The 15976-nt window shown below is 37.9% G+C and overlaps 1 long non-coding RNA gene across 1 annotated transcript; it reads right to left on the minus strand.

Moving 5' to 3' along the window:
* Positions 1-486: 486 nt before the first annotated feature.
* LOC128034727 (uncharacterized) lies at positions 487-14721 on the minus strand. The gene is made up of 4 exons (XR_008190866.1): positions 14470-14721; positions 13206-13380; positions 838-905; positions 487-740 (listed from the first exon to the last, which is right to left on the minus strand). It is a non-coding gene; the product is annotated as an uncharacterized LOC128034727 (long non-coding RNA).
* Between the last annotated feature and the right edge of the window lie 1255 nt (positions 14722-15976).

Consider the following 15976-nt stretch of genomic DNA (forward strand, 5'->3'; position numbering starts at 1 on the left):
AAGAAAAAAGAAGCCGAAGGGTGGTGAGTAGAGGTGTCCATGGGCCGGGCCCAACTAAAATTTTAGGACTGATTGGTAGGCTCAAGCCCGACCCGACCTGAAAACTGGCTGATTTTTTTTTCCACGCCCAGCCCATATTATATATGCTAAACTCAAGCCCGGCCCGACCCGAACTATTTTTTTATTGAAAATATTTTACTACATAAAATAAATTTTAAAAATATAATATATGAAATTCACTAAAAAATTTAAAACAAACAATTCCCCAAAATTACCAAATTGCATTAACAAATATTAAAATTGGATGAAAACTTATTGTCATTTGTTGGATATACACCTCATTAACGCTCATAATAATTAATTATTGCCCTTTAAAAAAATAACCATTGCTAATGTAATGATTATCTTTTCAATAAAATAATAAAATTTACATAAAATGAAAAACGACAAAGTACAAAAATAAAAATAACAAAGTAAATGATGGCATTAAATTTGTTTCATTGAAGTACATTAAAGCTAAATTATAGTACATGAAATTTAATAATTAGTGAAATAACTTGGTAACTAAAACCAACCACAACAAGGTTATATTCTCATGCAAATGATGTTGGAAAATTGACAAAATTAAAAGCTCTACAATATCTATATATCACGCAGAATAGCAGCAGAAATTAGCGCCCAACCCAACGGCAGTAGTAGAACAATAGTGAAACAACACCCAAAATAGCACCAAAAATAACCTACAAAATGTAATCAATCATTCAAAATATCTATATATCAAACAATCAACATATTTAATTTTATAACAAACTATAAATTCTAAGGTAAATTATATACCGAAAAAGGAATCGAAGCATCATCGTCCTCATCCTCATCGCCATTCTCATCATTGTTGCAATCAATTTCTAATATAAAATAAGAATAAAAAGTTAGATAATCAAATTGATAAAATGTTATAAAATTATAACAATAAAACGAGAATAACAATTACAAGTTGAAAATCCCTTAGCTCGTATCCAATCATCAAAGCAAACAACGGTTCGAATCGTTTTTGGTTTAAGGGAACTCCACAAAGTTGTGATAACTTTCTTCCCCATGCTAAAAGCCAACTCGAAAGCTACAGTCGATATTGGAATTGTCAAAATATCACGAGCCAAAAATGAAAGCTCACGATATCGAATTGAACTTTTTCTCTAATAATCCAGTACATCTATTTGACTATTCAACTCAAGCTCTGGTTCTTCCAAATAAATGTCCAACTGTGACCTCTCACTCTTAGTATTGGATTCACTTAAGTATCTTCTATAGTCATCACTCTCATCATAATCCCCTCCCAAATCAACCCTATTAATATTAACTTCATGGAAACTAGAATCAACATGATCATTATTCGAAACATTGGAAATCCCGGCCAAAGAGGAAGACATGGATTTGGAGTTCTTAACATACTCTTCAAACAAAAGTTTAAGATTTCTAAGAATGTTTTGCACAAAGTTTGAATCATGAGCACCGTAGATTGTAGTAAAGCAATACTGCATATAATTTAACTTGTAACGAAGATCTAAAATTGCAGCACATGACAATATCAAAGAATACTCAGGCCAATATTTATTAAATTTCTTTTGCATTTGCATAACCATTGGAGTTAAAAATGAATTAGAACCTTTAATTATATCAATTAAGACATTGTGAACCTTCCAAACCCCTTTAAAATAAAGATTAGTCGTTAGATAATTAGAACCAGAAAAACACAAGTCATATCATAAAAGACTTTTAAAAATTTACAAAGAGTAGCAACATTTCCCCACTCTTCATCAAAAAGTGCAAATATTTGATAATCTTTATCCCATTGACCCCAATAATCTAACACATCTTTATAGTAAAAAGTAGATTCAAGCGTCAAATAAGTAGAATTCCATCTCATACACACATCTGGTCGCATTCAAATTAAAGCTTTTGTCGGCCACATCATAAAAATTTTTCTTACGAATTCCCAACTTTTTTATGTACTTGATTCCATTTCGAATCTTACCAACAACATCATCAGCAAGTTCCAAACGAACTTTAACTATAAGATTCAATATATGTGTACAACATCTAACTTGAAAAAAACCACCATCATACAAAAGAGCTCGGTTTTCACGAAAACGATTTTTAGACAATAAACCATAACATCATTATAAGAAGCATTATTCAGAGTGATGCTAAAAATTTTCTTGTCTATACCCTACTAAGATAAACATAAAATAAGTTCATCTGCTATGTTCAAACCATCTTACGGAGGAGATAAAGCTCTAAACCTTAGGATTCTCTTTTGTAGCTTCCAATCTTTGTCAACCTAATGAGCAGTAATGCAAATGTATTCATCATTAGCATGCTCAGAATTCCAATTATCAGAAGTTAGACAAATTAAACCAGGTGCTTTAACCAACTTTTCTTTAACATGATCTGTAACGCCCCAAAAATTTAAGTCTTTAATTTCTTTGCATGATATGACACAAATTGTTTGTTTGGTTTAATGGCTAAGTGATTTGGGTGTGTATGAGAGTGTTTGAGAAGCCTGGGTTGAAGTCTTAGCTTTTGCAGAATTTTTAGTTTTACTTTTAAATGAATCTGGACACTGGCATATAGGCCTTATAAATAATAGAGCTTGTTTTATGACGCAAAAATAGCTTGTGGTCTAGTGGCAATGTGGCATGTTGTGTAACTGTGAGGTCTGAGGTTCAAGTCCTGGGTTGCGCAATGAAGTAGTTATTTTGCTGCTTAAGCTATGTAGGTAGTGGAGTTGGACTGAAACACAATTAAGGGGAGTTTGAATAGAATTTGAATGGAGTTGTTGGGAGAGTTGAGGAGAAATCGGTGGAATAATTCAAGGAGGGATAAGGGGGAGAGATTTTAGGAGAAAATTAATGGAAGTGATTGGAGAGGAGAAGTGTGCCAAAAGTGGACTTTGATACACAGGAAATTCAGCCAGAGGGGATACTACTCATTTTAGTATACTTTTCATTTCGATTTTGTGTAGTGTTTCTCCCTTTTTGCTTTTTGGTGCCGAATTTTTGCTAAGATTTCGAGTACCTCTCGGGTTTTTCTTTTGCTGCTCTTTCCTTTTATATATTTTTTTTTGTTTTGGCCGAATAGCTTTTTTAGTTCCCTCCTCTGCCAAATTTTCTTCTTTTTTCCCTCTTCTCTTTGTTGTTTCTTTTCATTTCTCTACTTCTCCAAACCTTGACTGAACAATGTTGAAGTAGTTTCATATTGCATTTTTCGTCTGAATTGCTCTTTTTCCTCTACTCCTTTTAATCAACTGTTTGTCGAATATTGCCTTCTCTCCCTTTTTATCTCTTCAAATTTGTTTTCGGCTTGACAATAATTCTCTGACGGTTCAACTTTCTCGAGGAGTGAAGGAGTATCGTGTAATATTAAAGTTGTTGAAACCTTTCTCCCATCACTTGATCAAATGTAAGTATGTAGTCGAGTATTCTAAAGTGTAGGCCGAGTTCTTTCTGTGGTTCCGTAAGATATCATGTGTGGATTTAAACCACATGAATATACAATCTTATTTAATAAAATCCATTTGTAATGTAGATATCCGTCAAGGAGATTGTAGTCAACCTTCGCCAATGGTATAAGTCGGCTAAGCCACATTTGACAATCGAGACAAGTGTTAATTTTAGTTTTGGTTAAGGGTGTAAAAAGGAGGAGATGAACCCTATTGTTCAGTGACTAATGGAAAGCTTTGTATGAATATAGGCTTTGGTGCTCGTGGATCTTGGTGTGTTTCCACAATCAGGTGTGTAAACACCCCATTATAACCGTAGAACGACAAAAAGTTGAAAATCTAAAAATACGGCGTTTGAGACCGCAAAAGCGTGCGATCGATCATGTGGTAAGCCCAATCTGTGAATTATGGGTGATAGACTATAGAGGCCTCCATGAGCATTTCCATGGGCTTTGGCCATAATGGGCCACGTTGGGCCGAAATGGGCCGTGTGGGCTAAATGGGCTCGTGGGCCCCACACGGATGAAAACCATAATTTATGGCATCGGATCGGGTTATGTAGATCCCATAGCGTGTGGGCCCACTTGGGCCGAGTAATGGACCTTAGGCCCATTTACACTGTTTTGATCGTTTAGGTTACCTGAGTCACTCGAGGTGACTACAGACCTTTCGAGTGGTTGATATTTGCACCGAAACCCCAAAATAGGTAAAATAACCAAAATACCTCCAAAGGGCAAAATGACTGTTTACCCTTAATAGATGGAAATAACCGTTATACCCTTAGAGGTAGGTTGACTGATGTGTTCATGATTTATATATGACTGTTACTGAGTATGACATTCTGCATACACGTATGATTTATGACATGATATACTGTATGGGGTTGGGATAATGTTATGGAGGAAGTATACTGTTACTGGCAGCTTTGCTGCGATACTCATACTAGTAGCCTTGCTGCGATACTGTTACTGGTAGTTTTGTTACGATAATATAACGGGCAGCTTTGCTGCGATATTGGTGTGTTGGTTGGGTGGCTCAATTTTATCCCCATATGGTGTGTTGGTGGTACAGAGAGGTATGTTGGCTGGATTGGGACGGGTTGCATTATTGCACTGTACTAATATTGTATTAGGCTAAGGCCCACATTGTTACTGTACTGGGCTAAGGCCACATTGTATGTTCTTGAATAGGCTCGTGCCTGCACTATTTTGCATGTTGTATCTTGGTCGATCGATGGGGATTACACACTGAGTTTTCGTAAACTTACCATTTCCTTTTAACTGTACAGATAATCCTCAGCCATAGGCGATTTGGTGCTGCAAGGGACTTGGAGGTGGCCACACATCTGCAGTTGTTTTATACTTACTTTTATTTTAAGTTTAAATTTTGTGTTGGGTTTTCTTTGTGTAATAAGACCATTTATGTTTGTTTAAATTTTTAACTGGGCTTTTGTTTACTTATTTTAAACTGCTAGTTTAGGAGAAGACGAATTCTCAAAATAATTATTGTTTTCAAGAGTTTGAGATTTTAGATCAACCTTTTATAATAATAGCAGATAACAAGGCAAACCATTTGACTAAATGATTTGTTAAATAATAATAAAGGGGTTTTTAAACCTAGAAGTGAATTTTTACCACTAAGTCCTATTTTCGAAAGACACTTTGATGTGGCACGCCAGATTTGACCATAACGTCTAGGTCGAGTTTGGGGTGTTACATTTAGTGTATTAGAGCCAGGTTACAAAACTCGACTGTGTAATGGCTTTTGAAAATATTTGAATTTCTAGAAAACTGTTCTTGAAGTATTTTGGAAGGTTACAAGTGTGGCACACTGAGTCTCCAGTGCAGAATCCGTAGGTTTTCTTTATACTGAAGACTACTTTAACTGAAATAGACTGAGAGACTACTATTGGTAGTAGGACTGTATTGAAACTCTTTATTGAGAGTAAATTGAAACTGTAGGGAGACATTGATTTGTGAAAATAAAACTCTGATTACTGCTTTTCATAAGACATCTGTTAATAATTACTGGAATTTCAAACTAATGCATAAAATTTCGTAATCAAATAATACGCTATTTGATATGAGCACTAGAGGTACTCGCGGAAGGGGTAAATGAGGCCGCGGTAGAGGCCGAGGAAGTGCTAGGGCTGGGTCTTCGACATCAGGCCACATGCCTAATGTTAGGGCTAGGGAGGCACCAGCTTCACCGATGACTGAGACGGGATCATATGATCGAGCAGCTAAGGACGATGCAGTATCCTAAGCTATGCTCCGTATTCTGGAAAGGTTTGCAGGGACCAATACTGGTGCAGTTGGCTGTGGGTCGATTTTATAATGACTCTGGTCGAATGGAGCGGAAATCTTTAGGGGTATCTCTAGAGTAGCCCCTAATATGGCTGAATACTGGTTGGAAGCCACAAAGAGAATAGTAGACGACCTCGACTACACCTCTGAGCAAAAACTAAAAGATGCAGTGTCTTTACTGCGAGACGAAGCCTGTCAGTGGTGGCTTACCGTGAGAGAGGGTACTCAGGCCGACCGGTTAACGTGGGATTCCTTTAAGGCAACATTCCAAGGAAAGTATGTGGGCACAAGTTATGTGGACGCCCGAAGAAGGGAATTTCTAAGTTTGACCTAAGGGAATACAACTGTGGCAGAGTTTCTACTATTGAGTCGCTATGCTCCTGGGATAGTGGAGACTAAATATGAATGCTGTGTGAGATTCGAGGATGGCCTCTAAGATGAGTTACGAGTCTTGATAGCTTCGCAGAGAGATCGAGATTTTGCTGCCCTAGTAATAAAGGCAAAAATCGTCGAGGACGTGAAGCGCTCTGAGCGCCAGAACCGGAGAAGGATAGGGGCAGGTATAAGAGGGATTTAGAGCCCTCAAGTTCTTTTAGAAGGCCTAAAAAGAAGGTCATGTTTGATGGGCCAGTTCGAGCTGGGGTTCCTATTGCAAGGCCACAACCTTGTGCTGATTATGGGAGACATCATCTGGGTGAATGCTGGAAGAAGATTGGGGCATGTTTCAGATGTGGGTGTATGAAGCATCAATTCAAGAAGTGTCCTCGATGCCCGCCGATGCAAGTCAGAGGTCGTTTATGTTCACCAACGAGAGGTGGTCAAGACCACCGAGAGGCCGTAAGGTGCCGAGGTGGAAATGGTGTAGGACAAGGTCGTGGAGCACCAGGCAGAGGTGCTGGTAACATTAAGGCGAGGCAGCCAGCACTGGTCTATACTGCTCGTTGCCTAGGGGATGCTGATGCTCCAGATGTTATAACCAGTATGTTCCTAATTCATAATATACCTTACACTGTTTTGATTAATTTAGGGTCTACGCATTCATACATTACATTCACCGTGTCTGGCACATTGGGTATCATGTGTGAGAGTACTGGTAATAAGATAACTGTGTTAAGTCCACTGAGACAGTCAATAAGGGTAGACAAGTTGTTCAGGGATGTGCCCCTAGAGGTTCAAGGAGTTATATTTCTAGCGGATTTGATGGAGCTACTATTTGGTAAATTTGACCTAATTTTGGGGATAGATTGGTTGGTAAAACATCGTGCAAGTTTAGATTGTGCTGCTAAGCGTATGGTGTTGAAGACTACTAAAGATGAGGAGGTGGCTGTGATTGGGGAGCGGAGGGACTTTCTGTCTAATGTGATCTCTATATTTAGGGCCGAAAAATTGGTTTGTAAGGGTTGTGAGGCGTTTCTAGCCTATATTGGTGTGTCTGATTCTGAGGGTCCTTCTGTTGAAGATATAAAAATAGTTAAGGATTTTTCTGATGTATTTCCTGATGAGCTCCCTAGGTTGCCTCCGAGCTGCGAAGTTGAATTTGGTATTGTGCTCCTGCCAGGAGTAGTTCCAGTGTCCATTGCCCCTTATAGGATGGCACCGAAGAAGCTGGTGGAATTAAAAGCTTAATTCCAAGAACTGTTAGATCGAGGATTCATTTGACCTAGTGTGTCTCCATGGGGAGCACCAGTGTTGTTCGTAAAGAAGAAGTATGGGTCCATGCGCATGTGCATCAACTATCAGTAATTCAATAAAATGACTATTAAGAATAATTATCCTTTGCCGAGGATAGACTATTTATTTGATCAGCTACAAAGAGCTTCGGTTTTCTCCAAAGTAGATCTTTGTTCTAGGTACCATCAGCTGGGAGTTAAAGAGGCTGACGAATTCCTAGTGATGCCGTTTGGGCTGACGAATGCACCAGCTGCCTTCATGGACCTGATGAACCGAGTATTCCAGCCCTACCTGGATCAGTTCATGGTGGTGTTTATAGACGATATCTTGGTGTATGCAAGAACCGAGGATAAACACGATGGACATCTCTGAATTGTTCTGCAGATTTTAAGGGAGAAACAACTGTACGCTAAGTTCAACAAGTGTGAGTTCTAGCTGCGAGAAGTGACTTTTCTGGGTCATGTGGTATCTGCCGAGGGGATTAAGGTAGATCCTCAAAAAATTGAAATCGTATTGGATTGGAAACCAACTAAGACCGTATCTAAGATTCGAAGCTATCTAGGTCTGGCAGGGTATTACAGACGTTTTGTTGAAGGGTTTTCCTTGATTGCTGCACCTTTGACTAAGTTGCTACGTAAAGGGATACCGTTTAACTGGACTTCTAAGCAGCAAGAAAGTTTTAAGAAATTGAAAAAAGTTTTGACTGAGGCCCCTGTCTAGATACAGCCAGAGTCTGGGAAAGAATTCATTGTCTACAGTGATGCATCACACGTTGGTTTGGGTTGTGTGCTGATGCAAGAGGGTAAGGTGGTTGCTTATGCGTCTCGTCAGCTTAAGCCTCACGATATGAATTACCCTACTCATGACTTGGAGTTAGCCGCGGTGGTATTCGCACTGAAAATTTAGAGGTATTATTTATACGGCGAGAAGTGTACTATCTACACAGATCACCTGAGCCTTAAGTACCTCCTCACTCAGAAGGAGCTGAATCTTAGGCAGCGAAGATGGATAGAGCTGCTTAAGGATTATGATTTCTCGATTGAGTACGACCCTGGTAAGGATAACGTGGTAGCTGACGCATTGAGCCGTAGGGCTATATCTGATTTGAGAGTAATGTTTGCTCGTCTAAGCTTGTTTGATGATGGTAGCTTGTTGGTTGAGCTACAAGTTAGACCAACGTGGACTAAACAAATTAAGGGCAAACAGTTGTTGGATGAGTAACTGGTTCCTCGTCTCCGACCGGTTGAGCGTAGGGAAACTTTAGATTTTGGGCTGGATAGTGAAGGAGTACTGTGTTTCCGTGGGAGAGTCTATGTACCGAGGGATAATGATTTGAGGCAGTCTATACTGCGAGAGGCACATAGTAGTCCTAATGGTATGCATCCCAGCGGGAATAAAATGTACCTTGACCTTCGTGAGTTATATTGGTGGCCTGGTCTTAAGCTTGAAGTTACTGATTTTGTAAGTAAGTGTTTAACTTGCCAGTAAGTGAAAGCTGAACATCAGTTACCTTCAGGGTTGCTACAGCTAGTTAAAATTCCACTTTGGAAGTGGGAGAGAGTAACTATGGATTTTGTGAGTGGGATGCCCTTAACGCCTACTAAGAAGGATTCGATATGGGTTATTGTAGACCGATTGACTAAATCTGACCATTTCATACCAGTACGTACTGATTACTCTTTGCAGAAGTTGGCTAAATTGTATGTGGCTGAGATAGTAACATTGCATGGGGTACCGGTTTCCATAATATCAGATAGATATCCTCGCTTCATGTCTCGATTATAGAAGAAGTTACACGAGGCTTTGGGTACAAGACTAGACTTTAGTACTTCGTTTCATCCCCAGACAGATGGTCAATTAGAAAGGGTGATTCAAATATTGGAGGATATGTTAAGAAGTTGTCTAATGGATTTTCGAGGGAGTTGGGAAGACTATTTGCCACTAGCAAAGTTCGCGTATAATAATAGCTATGAGTCCAATATTCAAATGGCACCGTACGAGGCGTTATATGGTCGTAGGTGTCGTACTCTTACCTATTGGACTGAGTTGGGCGAACGGTGAGTTCTGGGGCCAGAGTTAGTTTCTGATATCGAAGAGATGGTAAAACTGATTCGAGACCGATTGAAAGAAGCATTTGATAGGCAGAAGTCTTATGCGGACCTTAAACGGCAAGAGGTTTAGTATTCTATGGGGGACAACTTATTTCTCAAGGTCTCCCATTGGAAAAAGTTACTGAGGTTTGGGTGGAAGGGTAAGCTTAGCCCTAGGTTCATTGGGCCTTATAGTATACTGAAGCATCCGGGACCGGTTGCCTATCAACTTGAGTTGCCTCCAGAATTATACCGGATTCACGATGTATTCCACATCTCCACGCTGAGAGGTTATCGCTTTGATCCCACACATATAGTACCAGTCGAGGAGTCGAGGTTAGGCCAGATCTAACCTTTGAGGAAGAGCCAATGCAGGTATTGGACCATGGGGTTAAGGTACTGAGGAAGAAATCTATTCCACTAGTCAAAGTACTTTTTCGTAATCACAGTTCAGAAGAGGCCACGTGGGAACCTGAAGAGGCGATGCGACAATAATACCCTTATTTGTTCTGACCAAGTAAATTTTGAGGCCGAAATTTCGTTAAGGGGTAAAGTTGTAACTCCCCAAAAATTTAAGTCTTTAATTTTTTTGCATGATATGACAAAAATTGCTTGTTTGGTTTAACGGCTAAGTGATTTGGGACTGCATGAGAGTGTTTGAGAAGCCTGGGTTCAAGTCTTGGCTTTTGCAGAATTTTTAATTTTGCTTGTAAATGAATCTGGACACTGGCATATAGGCCTTATAAATAATAGTGCTTGTTTTATGACACAAAATAGCTTGTGGTCTAGTGGCAAGCTGGCATGTTGTGTAACTGTGAGGTCTGAGGTTCAAGTCTTGGGTTGCGCAATTAAGTATTTATTTTGCTGCTTGAGCTGTGTAGGTAGTGGAGTTGGACTGAAACACAGCTAAGGGGAGTTTGAATAGAATTTGAATGGAGTTGTTGGGGGAGTTGAGGAGAAATCGGTGAAATAATTCAAAGAGGGATAAGGGGAGAGATTTTAGGAGAAAATCAAGGGTTGGTATACTTTTCATTTCAGTTTTGTGTAGTGTTTCTCTCTTTTTGCTTTTTGGTGCTGAATTTTTGCTAAGATTTCGAGTACCTCTTAGGTTTTTCTTTTGCTGCTCTTTCCTTTTATCTTTTTTTCTTGTTTTGGCCGAATAGCTTTTTAGTTCCTTCCTCTGCCGAATTCTCTTCTGTTTGTTGTTTCTTTTCGTTACTCTACTTTTCCAAACCTTGACCGAACAGTGTTGAAGTAGTTTCGTATTGCATCTTTCGTCCGAATTGCTCTTCTTCCTCTACTCCTTTTGATAAACTGTTTGTCGAATATTGCCTTCTTTTCCTTTTTATCTCTTCAAATTTCTTTTTTACTTGACAACAATTCTCTGATGGTTTGAATTTCTCGAGGAGTGAAGGAGTATCGCGTAATATTAAAGTTGTTGAAACCTTTCTCCCATCACTCGATCAAAGGTAAGTATGTAGTCGAGAATTCTAAAATGTAGGCCAAGTTCTTTCTGTGGTTCCGTAAGATATCATTTGTGGATTTAAACCACATGCATATACAATCCTGTTTAATAAATCCGCTTGTAATGCAGATATCTGTCAATAAGATTGTAGTCAACCTTCGTCAGTGGTAAAAGTGGGCTAAGCCACATTTGACAATCGAGACAAGTGTTAATTTTAGTTTTGGTTAAGGGTGTAAAAAGGGGGAGATTAACCCTATTGTTCAGTGACTAATGGAAAGCTTGGTATGAATGTAGGCTTTGCTGCTCGTGGATCTTGGTGCGTTTTCACAATCAGGTGTGTAAACACCCCCATTGTAATCGTAGAACGGCAAAAGGTCGAAAAGTTGAAAATACAGCGTTTGAGGCCACACAGGCGTGTGATCGCTATGTGGTAAGCCCAACCTGCAAATCATTGGCGATAGACTATAGAGGCCTCCATGAGCATTTCCATGGGCTTTGGCTGTAATGGGCCACATTAGGCCGAAATGGGTCGTGTGGGCTAAATGGGCTCGTGGGCCCTACAATGATGAAAACAACGATTTGTGGCAAATACTAGATTGGGTTATGTAGATCCCATAGCCGTGGCGAAATCTTGGCTGAACAGGCCGTACGAGCGTGTGGGCCCACTTGGGTCGAGTAATGGGCCCTAGGCCCATTTACACTGTTATGACCGTTTAGGTTACTTGAGTCGATCAAGGCAACTGCGGACTTTCCGAGTGGCCTATATTTGCATTGAGACCCCAAAATAGGTAAAATGACCAAAATACCCCCAAAGGGAAAAATGACTGTTTTACCTCTAATTGATGGAAATGACCGTTATACCCATAGAGGTAGGTTGACTGATGTGTTCATGATTTGTATATGACTGTTACTGAGTATGAAATTTTGCATACATGTATGATTTATGACATGACATACTGCATAGGGTTGGGATACTGTTATGGAGGAAGTATATCATTCTTGGCGTTTTATCGCGATATCGACATGGCGACTTTCTGCGACATCATATTAGCTACTTTCTTTGTGATACTATTACGGCAACTTTCTTTGTGACATTTCTTTGTGTTGGTTAGGTGGGTTGATTTTATCCTCACATGGTGTGTTGGTGGTATGGAGAGGTGTGTTGGCTGGATTGGGACGGGTTGCATTATTGCACTGTACTGATATTGTATTGGGCTAAGGCCCACATGGTTACTGTACTGGGCTAAGGCCACACTGTAATGTTACTGAATAAGGCTCAGGCCCAGACTATTTCTGCATGTTGTATACTGACTGACTGATAGGGGATTACACACTAAGTTTTCGTAAACTCACCATTTCCTTTTAACTGTACAGGTAATCCCCAGCCATAGGCGATTTGGTGCTGCGAGGGACTCGGAGGTGGCTACTCATCTATAGCTGTTTTACACTTGCTTTTATTTTAAGTTTAAAGTTTGTGTTGGGTTTTGTTTATGTAATAAGGCCATTTATGTTTGTTTAAATTTTTAACTGGGATTTTGTGTACTTATTTTAAACTGCTAGTTTAGGAGAGGACGAATTATCAAAATAATTATTGTTTTCAAAGACATAAAATTTAAACATTAGAGTTTTCAAAAGCTTCCGCGATTTTAGATCAACCATTTATAACAATAGCAGATAACAAGGCAAATTTTTGACTAGATGATTTGTTAAATAATAAAGGGGTTTTTAAACCTAGAAGTGAATTTCTACCAACAAGTCCTATTTTCGAAAGACACTTTGATGTGCCACACCAGATTCGACCATAACGTATAGGCCGGGTTTGGGGTGTTACATGATCTTTCTCTTTTGCATAATATATTAGGACATCCCTAGTAGTTGTTTGTCTACTTATATTTTTAAAATTAGGACTAACAACACTCATCATGTATCTAAATCCCGGTTCTTCAACTTTCCTAAATGAATGCTTGCCCCACACAAGAAAAGTAGAAACAGCTTGACAACACTCATCAGCATCAAACTTGTAGGTTTTTATAGATGATCTACCTCCTAAGGATGGTTGAGTGGCTATGGTGTATTTAGTGATGTCCTTATTAATTTTTTTTCAAATAACTATTTCGATGACGTCTTAAATGGGAGGTTTCGCTAGATGTTTTAGCAGAAAAAAATACTCTTACCGTGATTATATTGTGCCTTCAACTCGTTTTTGTTCTCACATTCAAGCTTTGTCATTTCATCCCACACCTTTGAAGTAGTAGACTTTTGATGTTTGGAGACACTTCATATTCATTAAATCCATCAGCCACATTTATTGGAGTATTCGAACTAGCCATTGTCATAAAAACTGAAGTCCTAAAATCGTAAAAATTCAATTATTATATAAAAACACAAAAAAAGAGTTAAAACTAAACCTATTTGTCCAAATAGGAGAGCAGTATTTCAATTTAATTAAAAGAAAGTTAATTGACAACTATTGGCAGATATATCCACAAACAGGTTACATCAATTATAATTAAAAATATGATAAATTTTGTAAAAATTTCAAAAAGTATAATAAGTTTTTTAGTGCTTTAATTTTCTTTTAATTTTAAATGAGTTGCAAATTTAACATTTCATCGTTAAAGTTTATTAATTCTTTTACTTCAAAATTTATTTATTTATTTTAAAATCAGACTTTCTCCTATATTCAAGTGGTGATAATAGGAAAGAAACATAGAGGTAAGTTCATGAATAAGTTCCACTTTCTCCTATATTTCCTTTTGTAAGAAAACATAATAATCTCCTTGTTTTAGAGGAAAACTACAGTTTCTTAATTAGTAGTTTTATTCGATTTTTTAATATTTGGAATCAAGATTTTCAAATCCAATGATAATTCATACTATCATTAGCTAGGAAAACATCCACAATTACTTTCATTTGTCTTTCTTTTAATCTTATTATCAATTACCAAATTCTTTCCTCAACCTCATCAGATCGTCAAGAAAAATAGCTGAACTTGTTGCCTCTATTTCTTCCAACACCAAAAATTTATTTTTTGATGTAAAAATAAAATTTACAATAAAATAAAACAAATCTTTATTTTAGATTTCAATGTCATAAGTCATAACTAAATGTTTTATTTTCTCTTCTTTCATTTTATTTACATTGAGTTTATAAAAAATAATAAAGCTTTTGGTGTTTCACACATTAAATGTGATCAATTTCGATTGATGTTCAACTAGGATAATAAATTAATTTACTATATTTTTGGAATAAAAGCAAATATATATATAGAGAAATACCCTTAGTGGAATCAATTGATTTCCACAAACATGTTTGAGAAGCATGCAAATATATTCAACAAGTCTAAAATTTAGTCTATTGTAGCTATCGGTAGTTGATTGTTGCTTCAGTAGCTATTAGAACTTAAAGCAGCAGGTAGTAGCTATTACAGAAAATTACCTATGAATGGGGGAACTAAGGTTGCAGAAGGCAGAAAAGCCTAAAGCAGCAGCGACGCCCAACAACTGGCGTGGAAGTGGAAATCAGTAGAAGGTAGAAAAGCAACAATGGTGATAGTGGGGAAGAAAAAAGTGAAAAGCTGCAAAATGAAGAGAAGCAGCAGTGGTGGCAACAGGAAAAAAGCAAGAAGCAAGGAAAAATTGAAGTAAAAGTTGAGGGTTAGGGATTAAGAGGAAATAGGGATTGGAAAGGGAAAAAGAAATGGGGGATATTGGGATTGGAATTTGGAAAGGGATGTGGGGAACAAGGGTAAAAATCTGGGGTTAATAAAATTGTGTTGGGCCGGGCTGAGCTCGGGCTAAAAAATCCTTGCCCGCAGCCCGAACTATTTTTATAACGAGCCTTATTCCTAAACCCAATCCTATTTTTCAAGCTATATTTTTTGCCCAAATCCTCACATATTTCTGGCGGCCCTTCGGGCCAAATCGTGTGGCCCGACCAATGGACAGATCTAGTGGTAAGGGAACTTTTTTGATAAATAAGTTCAAGGATAAGTGAAGATTTTTTATTGTATTTTAATTTTTATATTTTAAATGAAAAAGTATGACCCAGAATAAAATTAAAAAATGCTAAACTTTACTTTCTAGTATAATATTTTTTTCTTGGTCAATACATTCCTTAAGTCTTTTCATAATAATAAATACTTAAAATTTTATATATTTTTTAATATTATTCATACATCAGCCAATGCATCATGTTCTAGCGGTGTGACCAGAATGAGTCACTGTGACTAGTACAGACCGAAATTTTCATCGATGTGGAAAAAGATGTTGTTTGTTCTGCTTTAGCATTGGTATGGTGCATATCGGAAATGTTGAACCGACCGTGATGGTATTACTCATACATGAATATTAAAAATAATTAATTAATTAATTTGATGAATGTTGGTTACTCATTGATCTTAGGGTACGGGAAAACACAAAGATAGACCGACTAGGGGAAATCCAAGGTATCAATCCTGAGTAGTTGACGTATGACAATAAAACACACCCTTAGAGCAATAAGAAAAATCTTTAAAGAAACAAAAAAAATTCTTGCATATACCAATTCTTAAGGAGGTTAAATGGGCCTCGTACTCCAATGATCCCCTTACCTCAAGGACTCCTAGAAGTAGATGCCACATTTCTTCAAACCTCCCAAGGAGTCCTACAATGAAACTAAGGATCCCTCTTACCACCTTACCTAATAAAATAATTACATGGAGATAATTAAGGCTTCAGATGCACTCAAATCTAGGGTATTCCCTATGGCACTAGCAGCTATGCTAAAAACTAGTACTTGGCGCTACTAGTAGGCCTATCCATGGTTTTAAAGATTCGTCAAGCCAGTTCATTATTCATTTCCTTGCCACATCATATCGAAACCTAAGTGCCTACACTTTTTGATGTAGAAAACAAAAGAGAACTTATGATAGTACGTCCATTGATTTAACATAGAATAATAGAAA

Source organism: Gossypium raimondii, chromosome 2 (genome assembly GCF_025698545.1).
Source record: "Gossypium raimondii isolate GPD5lz chromosome 2, ASM2569854v1, whole genome shotgun sequence".
Lineage (NCBI taxonomy): Eukaryota > Viridiplantae > Streptophyta > Magnoliopsida > Malvales > Malvaceae > Gossypium > Gossypium raimondii.